This window comes from Vidua macroura, chromosome 6 (genome assembly GCF_024509145.1).
Source record: "Vidua macroura isolate BioBank_ID:100142 chromosome 6, ASM2450914v1, whole genome shotgun sequence".
Classification (NCBI taxonomy): Eukaryota; Metazoa; Chordata; class Aves; order Passeriformes; family Viduidae; genus Vidua; species Vidua macroura.
The window spans coordinates 48072113-48099309 of record NC_071576.1 but is presented as its reverse complement, the minus strand read 5'-3'; the positions used below and the strand labels follow the sequence as shown (position 1 = coordinate 48099309).

The window sequence follows — 27197 nt, the reverse complement described above, 5'->3', positions numbered from 1 at the left end:
CTGCAGAACATAGAGGTGTGAGCTTTATCTACAAGAATAAGTCTCCCCAGCCTAATTTGTAAGTATTGAATGAAACTGAACAATTAAAACCACTGTAGAAATTTTATAGAGGCAAATTTATGGACTCAGGTGAGCAAAATTAATGAATTCTTCCTGGGGCAGCCTACTATACCACCATTCTTAGGTTTCTGCTAGCCCTGCAGCTAGCAGAGCCTTGCAGCACAGTTGGAAGAATGGGAGAAGCTGCCGGGTGCTGCAGTTCACAGACTCATGTCTCAGTTCAAAGTCCCCTTTACCCATAACTAAAGCTGAAATGTGAACAAGGGGCAGATATACACTCCCTTGCCTGCATTTCAGGCAATGGACAGTCCCATCCAGAGTTAGTGCTCTCTGAAACCTGTGCGGGCAAACATGGGTCAGGACCTCATGTGGGATATCCATGGTAATTAGACTCTGGAGCTATGCTAGAAGCAAGGTGTTTCTGGACACCAAATTGTACTCTGGTCCATGAGGACCCCCCCATGGCTGTCCTTCAGTGCAGGGGATTTTCACCAGGCAGCATTATGAACCTCTCTGGCTCCACAAAACTAGACAGCTGGACTTCTGCAATGACCAGCTCTGTAGCTTAAGGTTTTTTGCACCCCACTGCCATGGATTCCTTACCTCTAAACTGGCATGTGCTGCCAGGCAGACAAATACACAAATACACTCCTCATTCACAGCTCAATGCAAAAATTCAGCAGCATTCTGGTTGTTGTGTGCAGATGAAGACATTAACAAAAGCAACAGAGCAGCAGCCCCACTTTCCTTCTCTCCCTTCTTCCCATCTCCATCTAACTGTGCTCAGGAATAAAATTTACAGCCTTAGTATTTGGAAATGACTTTTCCTTGGATACCACGTGCAAACTGAATTAGGTTTTAGTTTAAAAATGTTGTTAAGAAATTTAACAGCTCTGCAGAAACAAGTGCAAATCACCCAGTCCTCTACCTTCTTTCCCCAGTCATTGGGACAGCCATAAAAGTGCAATGAAGAACCAAATCTGCTGTAGTCCCTCTAGATGGAATTCAAATTTTGGAGACAACATTTCAAAAATGTAAAGGCTTCATTAACCAAGGAAGACTCAACAAGCAGGGATGAGCAACAATGAGATCTCCATAGCTAATGATAAAGTTTGTGTTGCTGGTGGAGATCATTGGTATAAAACGGAGCCCAGAGCACACATTCATTTTTGCACAGCTTGCACTTGAGAGCAATAAGGGATCAAACTATGTCAATCTGCTTTTTCACCTTGGCTTCCCACTTGTCTGCTAGAAATTCTCTGTGGCCAACAAGAGCTATGATTCTGGTTGTCCCCTGGTCCCTGAGAAACTTTTTTTGGAAGCCTTTTGGGCTAGGGAAAATGAGTCCGTGATGCTTCTGTCTTCCTGTTAATAATGAGACTTGTCAGCTCAGGAAGAATCACTGCTACTGTGTGGAGGCTGAGCTCGTGCCTGATGACATTTATGCTGCCTGTCCATGGGTAGCTCACTTTCCAGAGACCCAGTCCTCTATAAATCCTTGAAGGTACAGGGATGGGCTGAGTATAAATGAGTGCTGAAGTAAGCACACACTTCCCAGCTCACCCCAAGGGTCACTGAACTTACTGAGGTTTGGCACAAATGGTCACATTCCGACAGGTAAGGGGAATTTACATTATCAACTTCACCTTATCAACTTCTTAATGAGGAACACCTCTTTGCAAAGGGAGTTACAAGATTAATATTTTATGTCTGAGGGCCCTGAAAAAGGGAGTGAGTCACACATCCTTTTTCCATCATGCTTTGCAAGATGATGCAATATGACTTCAAGTGTCACAAAAAATACTCTTCTTTCTCCTCTTAAAGAAAAATGTTTCTTTTTCTTTCATAAAGAAGACTGAAGCTTTGAGTCATGGCAAGTTGAGCTCCTTGTGAAAAGTTGGAGGCAAGCATGGCTGATTTTCAAGGGATAAAACTAAACCTAGTGTTAAATAGAGGAGTTTATTACTAGTCCTAAAATTAAAATCATGTTAGTCAAAGCTTTTTGTCAATGAATAGACTATTTCCCTACAATGGTTTTCCAGATTAGATTGATTCTGTAATTGAAAATAAAATGATGCAGAGAAAAGTCAATAACTCTTCTACGAGGTTCTGATACTATCACCACCCTGTGTCAGTCAACAGCTCTTTGGTTTCACAGTTCAGTTAAAACTGGGATCCTATTGGCAGAGCTTGTCTAGGAGTGTTCTAGGAACAGGGCTATGTGATTATATTTCTGATACTGTGCAAGGGAGGAAGAAGGCTGGTTTATGCCTCTGGGCCAAATTCAGTTCAGTAATTTTCCCCGCAGGCACAACAGATATCCCTCATGCCAAGTGAGACCGCACATGCTGGTCCTTGGGAAGATTTTGAACTTGTAAACACCTCTGAAATAAACTCCAAAAGACTACATTGCAATAAAGAGATGTCATAAAAAATCCTAAGTAGAGTTTAGAATTGCTGATGTTCAGAGATTCTGAAAAGAATGATGCTTTTCCACTTAAATATTAAAATAAAAACTCAAACTTGTCACCAACACAGGGCCAAGTGGTGAGGGGGTGACTTTGTTATATGAAAAGCCCAGTGCAGGCTGCTGTGTGCACCCACAGTCATACTGCAAAATAGGGAGTTCCAGGTGCAGCATGTCCTAGATGTGAAAATGGACAAAAACATCCTACCTGCACCTTTTAAGGGAGTGAGGGGTTATTGCTTAGGTCAGATATTGTGGGTAAGTCTGCAGTCTGCACAAAGTAAGGATAGATAATAATGTTTACACTGGCATGATGGACTTCAGCAACTTCCAAATTTTTATACTGAGATCTTTATGCAGTAGCATTCCTGTTTCTTGTCAGGAAATAGCTCATGTCAAAATCCAAAAGTATTATTATCAACACCCTATCTACAATTTTGCAAGTAAAATGTTGTCTCATTTGTCTTTGAGGTGTTAATTACATTAGCACCTAAGAAAATATGATTCTAGGGAAAACAAACTACTGATCTGATCCAGAATTCGCTCTGCTGTCCTCTCTTGGTGGAGACAGGTATCTAGGCAATTCTGTTCTTCAGCCAAAAGTTAAAAGATCAACTGAAGACTTCCAGCAAGAAGCTTTGTGTCCTCTATTAAATGGGAAGGGTGGAGCTAGGCAATAAGAGTGATCCTTTCTGATTTAAGTTTGTAACTGTGCCTTTCTGCAGTAACCCCATGGGAACAATCACACAGATCTCTGAAAGCAGCAGAGCTTATAAAAGAAGTAGTGGGAAGGCAGGATGATACTCATGGCAGAGCTGACAGTGGTGACAGCTGTTGCTTAGGAATGCACAGAAGCAGCAGAATTACAGTGTCTAGGAGTGCTTTCAAGAAAGCAATGGCTGAGGCTCTGCCACAGAGACTTGAAAAGCTGAATCCTTAGGGAAGAGGAAAACAAACTGCTAGCATACACTAAATAAGCCCTTTTATAAGTGGTTTTGGTTTTGAGGGTTTTTTTTGGGTTTGATTTTTTTTTTGGTTGATTGGGGCTTTTTTGTTTTGGTTTTTGTTTTGGTGGGTTTTTTTGGTTTTGTTCTTGGGGTGTTTTTTTGGGGGGGGGTGATTTTTTTTTTTTGTTGTTTTTTGGGGTTTTTTTGTAATTTAAAAAGTAAATCGCCTGAGTTTTGAAGCAGGTGGTGTTTGTGCCTGGGCACTGCAATCAGGGAGCTGCTCCGGGGAGGAGGCACAGTCTGACTGCACAGAGATTAACTCCTTCCCTCCACTTCCAATCTCTCTGCAAAATTCTGCTGGAGGGGGAAGAAAAAACTCAATTTATGTCGCTTCCCCTCCTGTAATTAGCCAGAAGCACACTATGTTGTGACCTATGTATGGGACCTTCTGCGGAGGGCCCTGCTGGTCCTGTCCTCACCTCCTGGCATCCTGCATCCTCACCTCCTGGCATCCTGGAACTGGTCATTTGCAGCTGAGATGGCCATAAGCACTCGGAAACACCAGCCGGGTTTTCCTTCCAGCTCTCATCAGATGCTGCTCGGTCCCCTTAATTCTTTGGGTTAGTTCCCGTTTTCATTATATCTGCCTTTGTCTTGCTGATGGTGGCTGCATCTCAGTCCAGCCGAACCCGGACAGTACAGAGCATGATGCCATCCCAGCCACAAAGGTTTTGAAGTTGTTCCTTTCAAAAGCAGACAGGAAAGTATTTCTCATTCTAAGGAACAAGCTCGGGAGGTGAAAAGCAGATCAGGTGATTTTGCCGTTTAACTCTTTTCTAGGTGAATGAAGAAATATCAGTGTCAATTAAACACCAGCGTTCACACAGGCATTCCCACCCCAATCCCACACTTCTTGTTTGCCCTTCCTAAGCACTTTGTTCCAAAGGTTTTTGTTTAGCCGGGATGCTCAGGGAATGGCAGCATTTCATACCAATAGCTGCATACTGATACAAACAGAGCAGAAACAAAGGAACTGCCTCTTACTCGTTTACTACAGTCTTCACAGATTAAAACAAAAACTCAAACCAACAGCCATCCAAGACACCAAGAACAGGAACAAACCCTTAGCTAACTGGTAATTTCCACAGCTTTGAATTCTCGGTCTCACTTTCTCCTGTCATTCTCCGTGCTGTTTTGAAAGAGCAAGTTTGCAAGAACAAAGCACTGCAGAGAAGCAGATAGAATGCGTATACAGTGCCTTCTACTTGGCAGTCAAAACACAAGTTTTTCTCCAGGCTGCACTGGAATAACAGTAATGTACAGAGATTAGTCAACACATGATACCAAAAGCAACTTGGACATGCTAAAACAACTTCCTAGAGAACAAAGTAAAAAGAAAGTAAAAATTACACATTTTGCTTAACAGCTGCAGCAATTACATCAAACCCATCAGCAAGTATGAGATTTAATAGCCAGGGCATTGTCGCTTTCAATAAGCAGTATGAATATGTATCAATTGTAGGCTCAGGATAGAATTCCTTGAGTTGGGGCAGCAGGCATCTAAAACAGAGGAAGGTCAGCACTTGAGCCTTCTCCAGTTGCTTCAGTTTATCTCAAGTGTAGCAATTCCTTATGGCGTATAGGTCAGATTTAGATTCCTGTGGGACCCAGGGTTTATGCAGAGCTCTACATTATGCATTCCTGCCAATGATTTGGTGGGATTGTCACTGCTGTGTTCCCCACAGAATGCTTCTGCATCATACCACTGAGTATAATCTTACTGCACAAGGCACAATTAAAGGATGGTATGAACCTTTACTACTGCACATTGAGCTTCAGCTTTCAACGTGTGCGTGTATGCAGGTGTGGGCTGATTCCTGAATAGAAAGTGAGAAAGTGCAAATATTTAATCACTATTTCTTGCCAATCCTGCCCCTCTGTAGGAAAAGTGATGCAAAACTAGGACCTCACATTTTCACATTTTCCATATGAAAATCACAGGTCTCAGTGTAACGTAAGAGAAAGCTGAGAAGGCTAGAGGAAAACAGTAGGAGATTGAAAACCCTATGAGAAAGTGAGACCTTTTCTATCCTGTCTCTGTAATCTAGCTGAAGCATCTGCTATCCAAGTTGACATCAGCAGTCTAGCTAAAGAGAAATGCCCCTGTCCCTTTGCAGCTCCTGATGGGTTGCATCAAATGCTGTCAGTTCAAATTAAGCACTGTTGTTTTCTCTCTGTGTCCTGCCTGCTGCCTGACTTGTTGCACTTCTGCGTGCAGCTGCAGTGCATGTACCCTGGCAGAGGCAGGTAACTGCTCTGCTCCCTTGATAGCTTGAGGAAGCAGCATGGCCAAGCTGGCAAATCACCATAGTAAGGATCAGACTTGCTCAGCTCTGCCCATCTCTGAAACTGGTCCTTTCCCTCCCTGCTTAACTCCAACTTTTTGTTTAGACAGAAACATTGCAGTCTAGCAGCCATTCAGAACAGGAGCCTTGTGCTTGTGCAGGCCCTAGAAAACAGATTTCCAGACTCAGCTAAGTACATGGTCTCAAATAAATGGAGCAGCACTGAAAATAAGTGCAGTGCATCCAGCTTCTTCTGTACTGTATATTTAATAGTGTTCCATATCCAGATGCTTCTACTTTCTCCAAAGACTAGTTTTCTACTGATGTAAAACATCAACAGGGACCATTCAAAAAGTACAAATAGATACAATACTGAAGCAAGGATTTTTGGAGGAGATAAAAAAATCTCAAACTGTGAAGATGTACAATTATATTCTTCTGAAAACTGGAATATACAAAACCCATACATTTGGGACCCTGTGGCTTGTCCTCCCAGTTCTTAGATTAAATCTTTTTGGATCTAAGACCATCATGGTTCAACACCAGCTGGCAACTCAGCCAGACATAGCCACTCAACTCAATCCCCCACAGGGGGATGGGGGAGAGAATCAGAAGGGGAGAAGCGAAAAAACTTGTCGGTTTGGATAAAGACAGTTTAATAGGGAAAGCAAAATATTTTGCATACAAGCAAAATAAAACAAGTAATTAAATCACTTCCCATGGGCAGGTGTTCAGCTTTCCCCAGGAAAGGAGGGCTCCATCATGTGTAATGGTGACTTGGGAAGGCAATCATCATCCAACCCTTCCTTGTTCTTCCCCTAGCTTTATGCGCTGAGCACAATGCCATATGGTTTGGAATATCCCTTTGGTCAGCTGGGGTCAGCTGCCCTGGGTATGTGCCTTCCCAACTCCTTATGCACCCCCAGCCTCCTCGCTGGTGGAGTGGTGTGAGAAGCAGGAAAGGCCTTGACTCTGTGTAAGAACAGCTCCACAATAACTGAAACATCCTTGAATTTTCAGAGCTGTTTCCAGAACAAATCCAAAACACAGGCCCCCACTACCTATTTGTCGCTGTCGAGCAGGACGGAACAGAGAACTCCAGATCAGAAGGCAAAGAAAATGAGCTCTGATTTATTTCAAATATATCGCTCTATATATAGAGAACATCGAGAAGATTAATTTCATTGGTCTTAGAGTAAAAACATGTCACATCATTGGTGTGCAGTGAATGACGCACAGTGGCAGAGCATATCTATAAACAATGTGAATAACAAGATAGATTAGAGAATTATTTACATTCTCTCCCAACTGTTTCCCAGGCTCTTGCCTGGTTAGAAAACCTTTCTCTTTCTCTCTGACTGAGCTGAGAATATCCACACCTATTGAGAAGAACATTAACTCTACCCCAACAAAATCAGCACAAAGACCAAACACTCTTAATTTCCTCTCATCTCTTAAATGACATCACTGGACTGTTGAGCAAAAGAGATTAGATCACAGCAAACGCAAATTTTCCCTCATAACACACTGAAGATCAGCTTTGACATCATGCCAGACTCTTAAAGGCTACCAAATTAATGCTCTATTTCGCCTCAACAAACTAGCAGGCACTGGGATTCCAGGGTTTTTAGAAGCCGTGTGCTCAAGGTTTCAGACTGACTACTTCAGGAAGGTAAGTGTGGGTCAGAAAAAAACTTTTGCTTTGTTGTGGCTTGGAAAAACACTTTTATCTCTCCTGATTTTAGAGACTATCTTTCCTTTTCAGATGCTCCAATAACATTTTAGGGCTTCATCTGTTGGACAAAATGATTTGCACAGTCCAAGCTTTCTTCCTATGTTCATCCTGGAGATGTTGCTCTTTCAGACATCTTGCCTAATGTAGCCAATTGACTCTAGGTGCCATTATGCCCCTAGGTCCATGGGGGATGGGAATGTCTTCCCTACACCCATCTCACTGGAGCAATTCTTTGCCAGGGCATATTTTTGATTTGTCAAGACACACACTTCACTGCAGAGCTGTCCTTTGTTGAGCAATAAAGGAGGTTGCCTTCTCTTGCTAGTACAAAACAAGTGGCTCAGAAGGAAGTATCTCACAATTTATTCACAAAGCCTTCCCAAAAGAAAAACAACAGACAGAAAAAGTACAGGTTTAGGTCCCTTAAAATGTCCTGAGAATTATATACACTCTCTATTTGATTAGAATGTAGTGTGATACAATGGGAAACACCACTGGAGCCATAATGAACCCACAGGACATCGTGACAAGTTTCCAGACTAAACATGAAACCACAGTCTCTTGACTGTTTGTGTTTCTTTTTCCCTTGCATTTCTTCTCTGGTTCCCAGTGCATTAATTATCTTGTCCACAGACATGAAAATCTTCTAAATACTGTGAATACTGTGTTCTCTGCCTGCTCCCTCTCAGGTAGAGCATTGCCTTACTACTGAAGACTTCAAGAAGGTTTCTAGCCAGGTAAAGAAGTGCAACTGGCACTTGCTGGGACTTGCACATACAACCACACCCTTTCAAACCCTTTGGAAGGAGTGTCTCAGAGCAGGTTTTCCCACTGAGAGACATGATCTTCCACCTGTTGACCTCTGGAATGGAAATTAAGAAGGAATGTGTCTCAGTAGACCATGCAAATGTTGGGAGAAATCCTGATACTGCTGAGAAAATCCTCTACTCTTTTCTTTCAACCCTTCTTTCCAAAATGAAGAAACACTTCTCATTTGACACGTCTATTAAATTTAGAGACCCTGCTGCATAAGAAATGCTGATGCAATGAAGGATTCTGCAGTCTCTTTCCGGCACCTCACGATGCTAAAAAAAATACCAGACATTCACCAAAGAACATCAAACAGGTAATCACAACCCAGCTCAAACTGGTCATGCCATAGGGAAAACCTCACTTACAGCAACATGGAGATTGAAAACCAGTGGGCTTCCAATGTCATCATGGTATGGAGTATTAAAAGAGCTAGCCCAGATCCTGAAAACCCTAAAGCATATGCAGCAGAAAGATTCATACAGGCTAATTTACACCTGCTACTCTGCAGTTAGTTTGAATATCTCCATGGAGTTTTCCTGAAGGCAAAGACAGAGAGAGAGAATGTCAAAAATTTAACATACGTTGCAGTGTTTACTATGAGGGCAACTAATAATGATCCCTCTGTGATCATATAGCAGAATAAATTGTTTGGAAAGAGCAGTCAAGAAGTGTTTCTTAAAGCAAAGAATCTACTGAACTTCATTCTTCCCTCCAATTTTTGCACAGTTTTGGCACCTTTATTTAGCAAGTGTTGTAGTGCCTCTCACTGAACAAGAATTAGGTGTTAGAATAAGCTTCTGCCAAAAATGCTGACTAAACACTTGTGATACCAAGAAGATGGAGAAATGCAGCTGAGTGGCATCACATGCATGATATTAATTTCTCCTTTCTTCTTCTATCCTATTCCTAACCCTAGTCTCCACTATTGAAATAAAGATTGCTGAATCTACCAAGTACTCCCCCATATAGGGTCAATATCCAATTCCTTCTGTAATATGCTCTACTGCTTTATCAGTCCAGTCTTACATGTGTCATAACAATGCTTTCATCATTTTCTTTGTGAGGTAATTCATCAGTCTCCTAGACAACATGACAGTAGTACATAGGTCCAAAAATTAGGCAAGAGAAGCTGTATTCTAATTCCTCTGTAAGACATCTGGTAAACAAACCTGGCTCCACAGCTTCTCTCTTCACATATTTCAACTACCACCAGATATTTATCAAACCCCTGTAGCATAGCCAAGTTCTTCTTTCTTGAGTCCTTTTTTTTTTCTTCGTTGTCTTGTTTGAATGTAGATGCAATGCCTGGTTAGAACCAGTAATTGAGTACTGTCACTAGGTAATTTTTAGTCTTGTTCCACACACACTGAAGTGACCAAGCATTTAATTTAAATCCAAATGTTCCCAATTTTTTATTGAAAGTTGCTAAGGTAGGTTGGACACATTTTTCTAACCACTTCAAGTTGCTCTGTTTTCTCTTGGTTTCCTGTGGAGATCTTTCTCATTCAATAAACCCCTTCCTCTGGCAGAATAAAGTATGTTGGATCAGACATTAATTTTTTAAATGTCTGGCACTTGTCCTTATTAGAACAGAAATCAAATAGACCCATATAGAGAGTATTCCTAATTGTGTGTCCTTGTTTAACCCAAGGTTGTATGTATAAGCAGAGGCTTCTACAGATCTGAAGTTGCAACATGTTTTAGTTTGCCAGTAATCACACATTTGCTGGAAGTCTTCAGTGACATCTACACGAAGGTCCAAAACCAAGTGGAAATTAGAAATCCCATTACTCATGGGTTTGCAATTAAATAACTTATTCAAAGTCATGACCAGGACATGCATTCAGCAACTCTGAAATGCAGCCATGCTCAGGAACTTCAGGCCAAACTCTGTTATAAAACAGGGTGAATCCTGATGAATACAACTGCCTTGAAGGTCTCCTAGAGACCACTGGGAGCTTGCCACACCTGTGCAGCAATAATCAAAAGTAGATCCATCCTTGTCAATATTTGAACTGGAACTCTGTCATATATAAAAGCTGAAGTTAGTTGATAATTATTTCTGTAGGCAAGCAATAGTGTGTAAAAAATTTATAATATGGGCACTGGAATCAACATAATAGAAGAAGGTAGCAACTAAGAAGAAAATTCAGCAGAGAATTTTACGGGGATATAGTTTCTCATATCTTACTTATTACTGAAAGAAATGCACCAGGACAGGCTGGGGGGAACCTCCTGGAAAGCAGCTCTGTGGAGAAGGACCTGGGGGTCCTGGTGGACAACAAGCTGTCCATGGCCAGCAGTGCCCTTGTGGCCAAGAAGGCCAATGGTATCCTGGGGTGCATTTGGAACAGCGTTGCCAGCAGGTCGAGGGAAATGATCCTGCCCCTCTACTCAGCCCTCATGAGGCACATCTGGAGTTCTGTATCCACTTCTGGGTTCCTCAGGACTAGAGAGACTTGGAGCTCCTGGAACAAGTCCAGTGGAGGGCAACAAAGAGGGTTAAGGGACTGGAACATCTCACAAGGAAATGCTGAGAGACCTGGGCCTTCAGCCTCAAGAAGAGAAGACTGAGAGGAGACCTCATCAATGCCAGTAAGTACCTGAAGTGAGGGTGCCAGGAGAAGGGAGCCAAGCAATAGAACAAGAGGCAGTGGGCAGAAACTGATGCACAGGAAGTTTAATCTGAACACAAGGAAGAACTTCTTTACTATGTGGGTGATCACACGCTGGATTGGCCAGAGAGAGTGTGGAGTGTTCTTCACTGGAGATACTCAGGATCTATCTGGACACAATCCCGTGCCATGTGCTCTGGGGTGGCCCTGCTTAAGCAGGGAAGTTGGATCAGATCACTATGGTCTCTTCCAACCTGACCCATTCTGTGATTCTGTGAAATGGCCCCAAACAGACAAATAGTGTCATTGACTTATGACATTCTGGATTTAAAGAAATTGAGATTCAGTGTTAAAGCATGAATCTGTAACTCAAAATACTTTTTAGGTAGAATTAAGTACAATATTTTGCTAAATCAGGAAGCTAACTGCCTGACTGTTGACTTTGAAATGTTTCCATCACCTTTTAAAGAAAGAAAATGAAGTACCTTAGTGATTCTCCTACTCCTAAAATACTTTTCTTCTTCTTTAAATGGGCCATCACTGATAAATGCTGAGATGTATAAGGAATGCACAAAGCAAGAAATGGTGCAATGCAAGCACACATTTTGTTCTCCCTTTAAAACATACAGCTATTAAAGATAGAAAACACATATCTTAGTTTAGCTCCAGACCACTCAGAGATGGGTGAAATATTCATTCAGAAATTCAGGAATAAGTTCATGTACAAGAGAGAACAAAATGCTGTTGCTGAAAGGAATAAAAAAAGGAGGGGGACCTTAGATATGAAACATAAAATTCCTCAGGCTATTATGTTACCCACTTGTGTTAATATCCAATATTTCTTCTTTTAAATTGCAAATTGTATGCCCTGTATTTTAAGGCATCAAATTATACTGCCATATTGAGGATTATTTAAACAATTCCAGTAAGTAGGTCAGTCAGTAATTTACTCTTGGTTTATTAGAGGGTGCTAAAAGAAAAGAGCAACACCGTTATTTGTTAAATGAACAGCTGGACCCAAATTGTTGGGGGAGAAAAAGTCATTAGTTGAGGAAGTGTTTTGTTAAGATTTCTAGTATAATGAGAAGTATGGCAAAACCTTTGTTTACCACAAAAATTTATGTAGGGAGCAAACACAATTAGAGCAACCTCCTTTGCACAGCAGGTTGGATTAAGCATCAGGAGGAACAAAGCAACGAAGAGCTCTGATGACCCAGGGGAACCAAGATGGGGGATGCATTTGGTCTTGTGCAGCCTCATTAGACCAGGTTTTTCCACAGCCAGAGTGGAAAAACTCCAGAAGCTGCTACTGAGTGAAAAAAGAAGAAAAGGATCTCAGTCAAATTTCTTTAGAATCACAAGCAAGAATCATTCAGCTATGATTTTGACATACACAAAGGCAAAAAATTATTAAAATGTGCTTATGAAACCAGAACAGCCTTCTGGCATCAGACCTCAGATATTTACTTGGTAACTAGTCTCCAATTTCCCAGTATTCCCACTGGAAATTCTCTCCAGTACTGTAATGCATCAAATGAATTCTAAAGAGAAGGTATTGATTTTGATGTGTGGCTGCAGGTAAATATATAAGGCTAGAATAAAGCTATTAAAAGGCACTAGCTGAATGGCATAGAAGGGGTGAAAAGGGCAAAGATCTGGTCTTAAAGCTGACAGAACAAGGCCCTGACACACATTCTTCCTTCTGAAAGCAGCATCAGCAACTCCTCCATGTGAATACTCTGTGATGAGGGATTTTCATGGGTTTGGATAGAGATGGTGGTAACGTCCTGCCTGTGCATCATCATCCTCACCACCACGCAGAATGGACAATAGTATGCACTAATGCTTACCATTCATAACAGAGGTAAATGGTAATATTCTTTTGGCTCAGTTATTTTACATCAGTATAACTGTGCCTGGGCTGTGGTAATAAACCAAAAGTTTTGCTGATGTTGGCCTCAAGAGCTTCCTTGAATGCTTGCTCTCAGTTACAGTTTGTCTTTTCCTTTGCTTAGAAACCTTGCTCCATAAAAACAAGTTTTATTAATGAACCTAGCTCTAGCTGGCCTTCTTCAGTGCAAGAGACTGATTTCAAAAGTTCAGCTCCCTTTCCCTCCCTCACAAAGAAATTTCTTTTCATAACCTCTGAAGCAAAAACATAATTAAATTTCCAAATCACTGCTACAGGATTTTATGGGAGACTTAGCTTTCCAGAAGAGTCTGCAATAAATCAGAAAGGCTTTATTAAGAGCTAATTTAAAATATCCTGGTAATTTTTTTGCCCTTACATAAACATAGAGATCAAGCAAGATCATTACATTGTTCTACTATAGAAAAGAAGTAATTTGGGCAGTAAGTAAGAAATGGGTAGTCAGAAGGTCAGTACTGGGACAATCCCTGATCTCTAGTTCTCAGTTTTCTAAGTTCATAGCCTGTGGAGGGTAACAAGATCTTCCTATTAAATACTGGAGAACGTTAAGCAGTTACAGAATACAATTTTTGAACTTATTACAAGAACCAGCTTTCCACAGAAGGCAGTATGTCCAAGTCCCCACTGTTCAGAGCATTAGGAAACCTTGGACATAGGCATCTGCATTTTCAAGGGCTCAGGAAAACAAGTATAGACACAAAATATTAACTGAAAGTCAATAAATTAGGGTACCAGCCTGATGGGGGAAAAACATTTCATCAGAAATTCATTATCAAGGAAAGGAAGGAAAGCCCTAGATCCTTTTCTGGCACCTGTCTTGTAACAGAGTTTAGTAGCCCAGATACCTCAGACAGTGTTTATTGTGAAAAGTTTATTAGCCCAGATACCTCAAACAGTCTTGTAACTAGGAGTATCAGTTCCTCTTCTCCAGGTAACCAGGAATCAATCCATTTAGGACACCATGCATCACATTTCATCTGGCAATCCAGAAGCCAGCAAAAATTGCACAGCACAAATAGTTGTTTCCTGAAGAAAACACTCTGTCTGCCCATGGACTCTTGAAGTTCATGGCTAATCCTGAGGCACAAGCAGTATGAAGAGCATAGAGTTCGTGTGGAATCCTTCAGGTGGCACAAGCACAGACTGCTGTTTTCTCCAAATTTTGAACCTAAAATCATTCCTGACAGCTGTGGTGACCTCATGTGTGTCCAGCCCTGTGTCCTGCCCACAGGATAATGCATAGCTGACTAAACAAACCCAAACAAGAAATTCAACACCTTGCACATGGAATGGCCTGCTAGCACTGAGGAGAGGCTGACAGAAAAACTAACAATTCTCAATTCACTTTGAGATGAGGAGGATGACAGAGACAAAACAGGTAAACAAGTTTACTAGTGTCTTTTGCCAAGGCCATTAGAGAATATGTGTGCCCCTGCCACAATGTCTAAGCATGTCAGTATTTCCATGGTCAAAGGAATCTTGACCCAAGACAATCAAATGTTGACCACAGGAAGCCAAAAACTAATGCAGTCACCCAAGTTTGTACAGGGTACACAAACTATTCAGGCTCCACAGTCAGAGGGTGTCAGGCATCATGAGCAATGAATCACCTTTTTCACAATTCTCTCCTAAAATAGGAGGACTAAGAGTAGACTCATAAATAAGATTGCAAACAGCAGGAGAGCAAACAAGGATTCAGTAATCCCTTGTTTGAAAGCAAGCTTTACTCTGTGCTGCCCTCGCCCCCACAGAAAAGGCCTTGTCAGTCTGTCCTGTCTATAACTACCATCTCACCACAAGAGGTTACAGAGACACGGTGCATTAACAGATTCCCTCAGCAAAATTTCACTTCAGAAAATACTTTACTTCAAAAGAAACTGAAAATTCACTTAAAAATTAGATCATCTGGCCCAGGAGATATGATAAAACTTTTCACAACAAGAAACAGACAGATGAACAGCCACACTAAGGCAGCAGGATTTTGCAAAATGCCTGCTCTATAGTGTCTGGCTGATATAATGAATCAATAGATTACTGGCTTATGACCTGTGGAGTTTCCATTCCCTTGCAGAACAGAGAGGAATATGGGCTAGAACATGCTCTAGCAGAACAACTCAGTAGTACAGCACTTGGGCGTTAGCTACAAAATGGTGATGAAAAATACACCAAAAGTAGAGCTCCACCTAGAAATTCCACTTACTAGTATTTTAACCAAACACATTTTTCTGCCTCGAATAAACAAACATATGAGGAAAAAATGAACAGCTAAGAACTGCTTGGAATATTTTTTTTCATTTTTAAAGTAACAAATATCTGGCTTCTACACTGAAGACTTCTCACTTAAGAGGGGCCATTTGGTTTTTAAAAGCTTAACAGAGACTGTAACTAGACCACTGCTGCTTGTCAGATTTGTAATCTGAAATTCCATCCCCAACATAAAAGCAATTGGAAGAAGAATGCAAATGAAGTGTCTGCATTTCTGTGTGAATGCAGAAGGTATCCACACACAGAGCTCAGGTTCAGAGATGCAGCAGCCTCACAAGGGATGCCCACTGCCCAACCCGAGCATGGCCAGATGGCCAGAGCAGCTCTGACACAGTGCCTGGGAGAGGGGGCTTCGCAGGTAAGTGGCCTCTTTGGGGCAAGGATGATTAGACTGGCAAACCCTGTCCTACAAGCTCTGCCTGCTACACCTAATGGATGGATACTGGATGTAAAGGATAAAAGCCTAGAGAACAGGCTAATGGTTATTATGGGGTGTAACAGGACTGGCAGACTGTACAGACTGTAGCTTCACAAAGAAGCTGAGGCAGGGTAGGATCTTGTAAGCTAAAATCCTGGAGTTTATTTCAATAATTCCAAAAAAACCCCAAAACACATAATTGAAAGCATTAATCTGTTTGGTATATCTATACTTTCTGGACAAAAAAGGACAGCAGAAACCAAAAGCATACCTATATCAGATGTTAGGTGTTACTATGAAAAAGTTAAAGTGAATTTATATTATTTAACCATAATGAAAAGAAGACCAAGACCTGTGAGGGAGCTATAATAAAGAACAAGTTCTGATTTCAGTCGTGGAGTCCTTTAAAGACATTGCTCTTAAATACCAGGTCTAAGGTTTTCTTGAGGAGATGACTACACTACCAAAAGCAAAGCTGGACTGGGAAAAGGAAGGTTTTTCTTCTGTACTTCTCAGTTTCAGCACAGAAGCTGTTTCAATGCAAAGAATAAAGTTGCTGTATTTCTTGAGGCAGCTGAGGAAAACTTTCAGGGTTTGCTGTGAAGGTGCAGTAATCTCTGCATTCAGCACAACACTGCACATGCAGCAACATCTTTGGCAGCTGGGCCTCACACACAGTGCCCTTTATGCACAGGAACACTAGGCCTGATTAATGCCTGATCTCAAGCCTGGAATTCTGTTCATAAGACAGAGTCTATCAGACTACTTAGAAATTTAATAAGATATTGCTTTTACTCTTAAGGTTCCTCAGTGAAACCAGGGCCTTCCACTGACTTCAGCTTTCCCAGAAAAATCATTGCATCCTGCAGCCACCTACACAGCTGATCCCTGCCATGTCACTTACAGATTTGAACCTAGCAGCCTTTTTGGGGACTAATCATTTATTAGCTGCCAGCAAGTAGCTGTTTTTCCAGAGTAGTTGGGATGTGAACAAGTTGTATTGATAAACTGGGCTCTAAGCCCCTGAGAGAGAGCAGCCTCTCTCTGCTCATGGCAGGTCAGGCATATATGACCTCTCATACTGGCAGACATCTGTTGGGGAAGCAGCTTTCTGACTCGATGGCACATCATGTTCCCCTTTGTGTGAAAAAAAAAAAAACACTGACTAGAAAAGCCAGAGCTCCTTAAAAAAAAAAGGGGGGGGGTTCCCATTAATATTCAGAAGAATCAAGAAAAATTTCCCCTATCATCAGATGTTCTTTTGCATTCAGGTAATGGGAATGAGAAAGGACAGCAAAGCAGGAGAAGCAAAACTGATTTGCTTTATGCAGATATGTGCAAGCATCTACTCTGATCACTCCATCCATGTTCTCACTAACTCTGAACAGGGAAACTCCTTGTTTATCCTGGTGTGTCACTGACCAAGTTTTCCTGTGTGTCTCTACCTCTCCTCAGAGGCATCTTGGAATTCTTCAAAGAGGTAAATAGGCTTGGCATTTATTGACTAGCCTTCAGCTACACACTCAGCACTCTGAATCATGTGAGCCAGACTTCCCTCAGTCTTGGAGCACAGGCTGCTTCTTTGTCAACGCTTCATTAAAGCAGTATTTGCACACTGGACCCTCCTTGCTCCTGCTGGGGAAACTATACCCTCCCAGAAGGTTGACCCAGGTCTTCAAAACCCACAGAAATTTCAAGAAAGACAAAATTTTCAATCAGCCTTCATCTTGCAAGACCTATCACTGCATTGCCATGACCATGGTTACTTCTGTCAGAAGGCTGAGAAGGAATGTCAGAAAGTTACAGCCAATCAAAATGAACTTTTTTTTCTAGCTCATCTAGAAAGCTGGACACAAGTTTATTCTTCCTCTAAATTATGGGAAAGGAGGAGAACGTGAAAGGCTGAATTTCAGGACAATCTTTTACTTCACTGCAATGCAATTTTTGAACACTCTTAAGTCACATAGCAAACTTTTGAGGTAGACTTCATTAACTTATTGATAGGGTATGAAAAAGAAGATTAGAAGGACAATGAAATAACAGAGGGAGACAGGAGATTAGTGAAATGTTTCACATGCAAAACCAGAACTGCATTGAGGAATCTGTCATCCCAGCCTTTCACTATCCTCTAATGGCACCATTTCCAGTGAAGGATTTTGTGTTTTAATTATGCTCCCTCTGTAAACTGTTAGTGAAGTGTTACAACTAAGAAGAAAAGCAGACAGACAGCTTCTGAGACTGACCAAGAAGAAGGTGCTGTCTGCAGAAAAACGAAGTCAGAAGAATAGATGGGCATGTCTAGAACACATTACATTCCCTCTTCTCTGATTCTATCCTTCTGTCATTTCAAAGTATCAGCCCACTCACCAACTTCAGAGCTTGCAATCCTGCCTCCTTCATCTACCACTTTGTGGTTTCACACAAATGCCAAAGTCATCAGGATGGAGTCCTTAACAGAGGAAAAAAAACCAAAAACAACCCTGTCAAGCCAAAAAAAACCCTTGTTGCCAAGGCAAAGCCCAGTCCAGATGTGTTGGTAACTTCTCACTTGCCTGTATGAAAAAATGAATACAGATTAAATTTCTATCTCTTGCCTTCCATTCTGCCTCCAGGAATAACACAGTCTTTCCAAACCTTAGAATAGAGGCATCAAGCCTCCTCCATGAACTCCATGGCAGTAATCAAATTTTTTTTCCATGCTTCAGTCCCAGAAAGAGCTGAGAGGAGAGTGAAAAGGTTCTTTACAGTAATATATTTCAATGTGCTTTACAGCCACAAGGAAGCAGGTCAATTATGACAGCTCCTGAAGTGATAATAACTGAGGCAGATTTACTGCATTGCTCTTTGGAGTCCAGCAAGACTTTCTATCATATTTAGGGAAGACATCTTATCAAAGCTGTAATGCCATTGCACTGAGATACACATAGTTATCACAAGCACACTGAGGGAAAGCCTCAAAAGTAAGCACAGACAAATGATCTATTTTTCTTTCACTCTGAGTAAACAAATTATTTATCACAGACTTTAGCAGAACTCACCGTTACATGAACAAAGTAGACAACTGGGCATTAGAAAGAAAATTTTGAAAAGCAGAGATAGAGTGCCCACTTTGTGACATTTTACAGTGATCTCCGATTGCCAAAAGAGCAGAGCAACAATCTCTCTCAATCAGCCTAAGCTTAGCACCTTAAATGGATAATGATTTTGAAAAACCAAAGGGAAAGTCACTGAAAATTCCTCCTCTACAGAGTGAAACTTGCCTTGGACCTTCACGAACCTCTCCTGAGGCTGATCAAGTAGTTTTAGGGCCAATGTCATGTAAAATGGTGTGACACTCCCATCTGCAGAATTGTAAGGGTGATACAGCAAAGCAGATATGTAGCACTCTAGAGTTGAATCACCAGAGGAACACCAAGACTCCTGTATGTCTTTCAACATCAAATAAAACCAAAGTGGTTTTTCCCACATAACTCATAGCTGGTACTGTATCCAAATGTCTAACAAAAATTGGCTGGCTTTGGAAGAGATTTTTTCTGGCTTTCTTCCAAACTGTTCTCAAAACTACCTCCATAAGATGCAAGCCTTCAATGTAAAAGACATGCAAGAAAAAATGATGCTCAGTGGTTGCATATATTAAATCCTGAGACATTTTCCACTGTTGCAGGTGTTGATAGATCATCTGGTCCAAACTTACTTCAGCTCAGATTTTTTATTCTTCCCCAAAATACATAAATGAAGTAAAAAAGGACAGAAACTCCTCATCCTTCCCTCCCCTAAATTAACCTCTTGTATTCTTCCAAAATGTGTAATCAAATGTTAAAAGACATTATTCCCCTTTCTGAGCAAGTAATGAACACATAAACTCCATTTTGCTTGATGGAAATGCTGCAGAGATGCACTCAACTTATTTTCTGCCACTTGACAGAAATTCTCTAATTTTTTCCTTTTTTTTTTTTTTTTTTTTTTTTTTTCTCCAAGGAGAGGAAAAATTCTTGTGCCAGCCCTGGGATATGAAGCCAACATTACAAGAACACAAATTATCCATTTGCTACTGCACCATTGCTGGGTAAGGCAGCCTCTCCAGAAACAATAGCTGGGGCTAGAGGTACACATAGGGAAAAGAGAACATTGTGCTTGATTTACTGCCCTTCTCATGGGATTTACTCTTGGCAAAGTGCCTGTGTGGTTTATGTCAGAAGAGATACATGATTTGCATGTATATCCAGTGCTCACTGTGAGGTAACTCTTTCATGCTGATGGAGCATAAAAGGACATGAGCATCTCATGAATTAAAAAAAAAAAAACAACAAAACAAAACTCAACCAAAACCACACCTGAGAACCATCCTCCATCAGGAAAAGCCAAAGGCCTGACAGGCTCTGGTAAGAGAGGGAGAAAGATGAATACCCACATATCTCTCCAACAAATCCAAAAGCAGTGATGAGAAGAAAATACTGTTAGGTTTTGTAATTAGATAATGGCAGACAGTGTGAGTGCATGAAAATCTGCAACAAGAACATGAAATAGGCACATTTCTGGATCCTTTTTGCCCTTTTTCTGCTGTTTGGATCATTTCAGAAACAGACACTAATTTTTCCATGTGTGTATTAGTAGAAGTAATGTAGATAAATATAGATGGACAAATAACACTTTGATCAGCATACTCAGGTGGAATCAGATCAGTATCCATCAGAATATTCCATGATCCTGTACTTGAAAAACAAACCAAAAAAAAAAAAAAAACCAAAAAAAAAAAAACAAAACAAAACAAACAAAACCCCTCAAAACCAAAACAACTCCATCCAAGAAAAAAGCGCCCACCCAAATTTTTTTACAAGAACAAAGCTTGCAAGGTGAAATCTGTGGTTTTGCTCTATCACTTAACACACAGGTTCCTACCGCTGTTCACATGGCTGGAGACTGCTCAGTAACAGAACTGCAAATACCATCTCTTTGGATTCAGCAATCTGTAATGGATGAATGCAATTCCTTCTTCCCTTCTAACAGGTGTGGTCCAGGCAGCCCAAAGAGTCTGCATAGCAGAACCTGGTTCACTACTATTTACCATGAGAGATAGTAAGCAGTTCATTGTTTCTTCTGGTGGCCACTCAGGATTAGGTCAGGTGTAACAACTACCTCTGCTTTGTCTCTGTTTTAGAGGATTTGGGGGACTGAGAGCACCAGGCATTTTGCTGTAGTTTGTGGAACAAATTTTCTCTGAACTTGCAGAATAATCAGGAATGGGGAGTAACACAATGTATCGTAACTCCTTGGGACTCTGTAGCCTTGCACTGATTTGCCTGTCTGTGCAGGGAGGAAAAGGTTGATGATAAAAAAAATTACAGAATTAGCAGCCTTCCTTGTTGATACGACAAAAGAAAATGAAAAATTCAAGCCCATATAATGAATTTCTGAGTAACAATGGAGCTTTGGGAAGACAGTAACAATTCCTCCCTCCAAAGCATAAAAAAATCACAGAGATCAATACAGCTTAAGGGAGACACTTGCCAAGCTCTCAAAGTTTTTGTATAGCAGCCTTCATACAAACTGCACCCAAATTAAGCAAGCAAAGCAAAGACACAGAGACAAGGAAAAGCAACCCCAAACAACCTAAGCTGAGTTTGAAAAAATAAAAAAAAAAAAGGGATGGATTCAGGTACAACTCAAGAGGAAATGGAGAACGCTTTTACAACTGCCCTGGAAGTTGCAAATCATGGGCTGGCCTTGGTCCAGCTGGTCACCTGCTGCATGTACCTATGAAGTTAAAAGTGAGCCAAGGGAGTCAAACTTCCAGGATGTGCTACTACAAAGCCATAAGCAATTTTAAAAGCATCCAGAAGTGAGCATTTCATTCCAGGGAAAAAGAAAAAACCACACACCCTGCCCCCCCCAACAACAACAACAACAACAAAAAAACCCAACAAAAATAAACAAAAATTCAAACAAACAAAAAACCCAAAACAAAAAAACCCAAAACAAAAAAACCAAAACAAAAAAACCAAAACAAAAAAACCAAAACAAAAGGAAAAACTAAACAAAAAAAACCCAACAAAATTAAAACCAAAACAATAAACCACATCTTTATTTAAAATACCTTTTTGATACCTTCCTGTACATTTGTATAACATCTAATATTGTGGGTCCCTCATGCGATTGGGCTTTGTACATGACACTGTAAGAGCAGTAACAGACTTACTGAAATTAGTAAATTCATAATGAATTGGAAGGGCTTTGCCTCAAGGCTGTGAACAATACCTGGAGCCTGTTTTTCTTCAAGTTCCAACCTTTGTTTTCTGTACAAATACCACCTTACTTCTATCCGTACTTCTTACACAGAGACAAGTCAGACAGACAGACATTGGTGAAGGAAAGCAGGAACAAAGCAGTATTTGCTCAATAGCAAATCAGCATTCCTTGCTGAGAACAATAACTGCAGCATTCTTCCAAGGACTGGTGAAATCTATCAACATACAAAACTAATCTTAGAGAAGAGAGAAAAGAGAGAAAAACAGAAGGGTTTTCAGTGAGTTCTAACTGGCATCCAAACATTTGCTAAAGATGCAGAATTTCTTGAGAGAACTCCCAGCAAATGTAATGTGCATAGTTATTTGCAAATGAATTCTGACTGTTCCTTCCTGCCATGCAATTCTTCATAATTTCTTCTCATCTCCCTTTTCCTCTTCCTCTACAACTCGAATTACATTTTGGAAATGCATCCTTTATTTGAGAAACAGGATTTAATATCATCCTAATCAGCTCCAATTTTCTGGGGAGAAGGAAAAAGGAATTGAAATTATTATTGTTTCATTTGCTTACATATGTTCATATGTTAGAAGGGTGTAATAAATCTAGGATCCCTATTCAGAAAAATTTTATTTTCACCATTTTCATGGAAGAAAGGAAGGTTTTCTCCCTGAACATGGAGAATCCCCTTCCCGTACACAAACAGTTTTGGTTTCCAGGCACCTTTTCTAGCCTTCTGTGTCCATTGCCTTCTTTCTAAACAGCAAAATCCAGTTATTATTACAGATAGCACTTACAGCTGAACTCCTCAACCCTCTCCCAGCTTTTTGGGCTGGACACAGCCCAATGTGCACAGAGGCTGTGACGACAACATTGAGTGACAGAGGTTCCTGCACGTGAAGATAATGACATCATTTATATTTGATGGTGGGGAGAAACAAAACCCAAAACAGGACTTATGTAAACCTCTACAGATACTGATTAGCTGATTTCAAACATAAAGAAAAGGGATGATGTTGACATGCAGCAGTGGAGAAAATTTGCCTTTAATCATGGGCAGGCATCTGAGCTTTTATACTCAGCATTTTTTCACTGTGCCCCTACATTGGAGTCACAGAAGACATCCCTATAAGCATCAAGAAATTCAAACCTACACATTTTATAAATAAATATCTGCAGACCCTAAGTGAATACAAGGATGTAATTCAGCCTAGGGTTTCTGCAGCTGTTAATAAATCACTCAAGCTGCACTCTGGCAGCTTATGACATCAGCAGATCCCCTCAAGTGAATTACAGCCATTAATTTACAGAGGAGGCTATCATCTGTTATTGACCATCTGCTACTACGAATACATACATTTTTGACAAATTAATAAGACTTTGGTGGAAAACATCTTTTATTTTCTTCCTAAGTATAGTCAGTTGTGATATCCAGCTTTGGGTTTGTGACTGTCTGTCAAAACCAACTTGTGACATCAGCCAGAGGTGGTCACACCTTGATGGCCTGAGTCCACTTGCCAGCACCTCACAGTGGCTGGTGTTTAACATCCTGCTCCTGCACAGAGGAAAGGGACTGATCCTCTCACAGCTACCACAGGAAGGTATTTACTCACCCAGCACACAAAGGAAACAAATTCTCAGTGTGACCATGCCAACAGAAGAGTGTTGTTTGCAATGTGAAACCTGTTACCTCTTCACACATCATTTCTTCGCAGCAGTGAAAGTGATGGCTACAGAGCAACTCCTTGCCCTGCACAGAATATAAAAAAAAAACCACCATAAATGAAAGATCAGGCTCATTACACCTGATGATTTCCTTTGGCTCCTTCCTTGTAACACTCTCTGCTTCTGCATACTTCACCTCCACTCAGTGATACTGCTGGGCTCCTACGACTGTCAGAACTGAGGGTAAGGATTTGGGCACAGTATTTCCAGTTTAGAATTCCAACACAAGTTTTACATAAGGCAAAGCACAAGTCATGGTGTGCTTTAAAACTTTTATGGCATGAGGGAGCCTTAGAGCCTGGCAGGTGCGCTAAAGAGCCAGAACATACCTGACAACTCGGCTTTGACACTGGCACAGGAACACTCCCAGATGTCTGTGTCACAGCTGCTGATGCTGGGTCTCTGTAAAAGCACTGCAGAATAAAAGTCAGAAATAAAACCCCAACACCTGCATGGCAGAGTAGAACTGTCAGGCAGGTGATGGACTTTTCAATCATGGTTGTATGTTTGCAGTTCTCCAAATTACCCACTGCCACAGGCTGTAAATCAGATTTGCAAATAGAGTGGGCACACAGAACACCATTTGCTCAGCTAGAGATGCATCTTTTTCAGCTTAAGCTGGATTTGGCTTCATATCAATGGCAAGGTCTTGTTAGGGGTGGTTTGGAAGAGGGAGGCTCAGGGCTGGATTCTGACCCTGCAGCCATGGGCAGAGGTCTGGGCCCACACAAAGCCCCAGAGATCACAGTGCAGCAGCAGCTTCTACATGCAACTCAAGTCTAAGGTTCACCTTTTGCTTCTTAAAAGATATGGCTTGTACAAAACTACTCATCAAATTAATATTTTAGTAACTACAAATTTCCAGTAAAAACTGGATGACCAAAAATGTTTACAATATTAGAGCTGTGCTGTCATAGCATATATGGGATGCTGAAAATGTAAAAGCTATTCCCAAAGTGGGAAAATCTGCAAAAAGCAATTTTTTAAAATAACTGTAACAATTTAGGAAAACTACTTTGGGAATTTAAAACTACTGATTCTTGCCAATGCACGCTGAAATTTATCTAGGTCTTCGTACATGCTGAAAATCTTTTGTCTTAATAGTACCAGAAAAACAAAAAAGTCTCCAGAAGTCACAAAATCAACACAGATATCCTGAGTAACATGTGATTGAAATTCTTCCACCTTTAACAAATGATTCCATCATTCCCATCCTTTGATAACTAAGTAGAAACAACAGAGGTTTATTACCTGAGATTTTTCTCATGTTCTGGTAAGGGTCTAGGCTGATGTGGTAACATTAACTTAGAAAGTAAAACTAATGTTGAAACTAACCTAAACAGTTTCTAAATTGAAGTCTGAACATACTATACAAAATTTAATGAATTACCCAAATTGCATTTAGTGGGAGATAGTTGCCATGTATCTGCTGGTTTCCAAAAAACAAAACAAAACAAAACAACCAAAAAAAACCAAAAACCCCCAAAAAACCAAAACAAGCCACCCAAACAAACACAAAAAAACAAACAAAACCACAAAAACCCCCAAGCAAACAAAACAAACAAAATCCAACAATAACAACAAACATAACAAAAAGGCATAAAGGCATATTTAACATAGTAAACTTATTCTTGAAGCATCCTATTATAATTTGACCATGGTTTGATCACCCAGCTTTCTTACTTTCAAAGACAGTATTTTGTCCTATTGACTCAAAGGCCTACAATGAAAAAACACTACAATGCAGAAGAAATAACAAACTGTAATTGAATTGGAAATAGTGATTATTTTTTCATTAAGCTTCTGTAATTGTTACCAGAAGAAATAAGTCTCAGAAAAATGAATTCTGGGGGGGAAAAAAAATAAAAATTGTCCTTTCAGATGTAGCCAGAGCTTTGTCACCAGATCACCTGCTGGAAAGGATGTAAATAGGAGTTTTTCTGTGTGCTGCTTTCAATCACACTAAGGATTCACCAGCCATTGCCAGAGCTATAGAAAACTCTTGTTGCCATAAAGACTGAAGTCAGCATGTTCCAATCTAGTAATATCCACCCTTCCAAGAGGACTGTAGCCATTCCCATAAACCTACAGAGCAACCTGGGGCACTACAAAACAATATACACATATTGTTACTAAGATTATCACAGTGCAATGCTGCTGACAGTCCATTCTGGTTTGAATTAAATATCTTAGACATTGATAATTCACCTGTAAAAGTCTATCTTAACCTGGTTTAGCAACTGGGCAGGCAAAATCTCAGCTTCAGATGCAATTTCTTGTTATCAAATTAGAGTAAAATCAATTTGCCTAGCAATTTGGCTTGTTGAGACACATGGCATTTCCAAGTATCGTCTCACTGGTGTTATTAAAGCAAAATCAAACAAAGTCACATGCAAAATTACGTTCAATTGAAAACCTTTAGCATCCTACTATGCATAAAGCTGAGATTTTGGTATTCTGGGTGAGTAGCTGTTGACAGGATAGGTGTTACACGGAAAAGCTTTCCCTCTTCCACAATTGTTTCTGGTTGCCTTAGAATAAACAATCTAAAAGCTTTGAAAAACTTATAAAAATAAAGCTCCTATTCGAGAATACTTTGTACTGCAACAAGCCTATTGTACAACAAAATACAGAATATGCACCATGAAACATCACGCACATCGAAAAATTCCTGAACTTCCAGCAGGAAAACGTTGCCCTCCGAGCTTTCCAAGCCCCACGAACGTAGTACCACTCCAAAGCTACTGCATTAACAAGCTTTTTTTCCCCACAATCGCGTGTAATTCTGCCCGTTCCCGCCCTCAGGCGGTATCGTAGCCGTGCCTCCCCGCCCCGCTACCGCGACGGGGCGCGACACTGGCGGCGCCGCCTTTGTTCGGGCGCGGGGGCACGGCCGCGCCCCGCCACCGGGGGGGCGCTCCTGCCGCCACGGCCCCGTACAGGCCGCGACCACCGTCCGCCGCAGGCCCCGCCGCCGCTGCCCCGGACAGAGGAGGGGAAAGGAGGGACGTGCCGTTCCGGCCCCTCCAGCCCGCGGGGGCCATTTCTAAATGCCTCTGTCAGGCAGAGGCGCGGGGGGGAACAGGTGCCGGAAGATCTGAGTTTGCGGTCTCACTCCCCTCTCAGGCGGGGCAGGGGGAAACTGTCGCCTCCCGGACCCCCGAGACCAGCACAGCAGGGGACCCACGAGGCGGCACAAGGAGACGCATCCAGGCTCCATCCCGGTGCGCGCCCCGCGGCGGCGAGTCCCCCGTGTTTAAAGGGCAGCACCGCGCGGAGGGATCCCGGAGCGGGACTTCTTCCCGCACACACGGCCGTGCGGGGCGGCCCGGGCCTCGCTCCCCTTCCTCGGCCAGATCCCTCCGCCGCGCCGGGCGGTCATGGGCCCCGCAAGCGCTGCCGTCCCCGCTCCGCGGCCGGACGCGCTGCCCCGACTGCTCCCGCGCCGCCCGCGGTGAAGCGGCGGCGAGAGGAGGCGGAGGCGAGGAGCGGCGCGGGTGGGGGCGGGCTGTGTTTCCCTGCGAGCGTTGTATCCTTCCGCGGAGTGCGCTGTTGCGGGTGTCAGCGGTGTCCCTCCGCCGCCTGGAGCGCAGGGGCACTCGGCGTCTCCCCGGACGGGGCGAGGAGGTCGCGG

The 27197-nt window shown here is 41.7% G+C and overlaps 1 protein-coding gene across 3 annotated transcripts in view; it reads right to left on the bottom strand.

The window, feature by feature from the left end:
* The window catches only part of C6H11orf24 (chromosome 6 C11orf24 homolog), an 83748-nt gene extending 57441 nt beyond the window's left edge, over window positions 1–26307 (bottom strand). For 2 of the 3 annotated variants that reach the window (XM_053981595.1, XM_053981598.1), the window contains exons 1-2: window positions 23893–26307; window positions 22297–23588 (exon numbers count right to left, since the gene is read on the bottom strand). The gene's annotated coding sequence lies outside the window, so the exon portion shown is untranslated. The remainder of the gene's footprint in view (window positions 1–22296; window positions 23589–23892) is intronic. The other variant, XM_053981596.1, reaches the window with a different exon arrangement.
* Window positions 26308–27197: the final 890 nt, after the last annotated feature.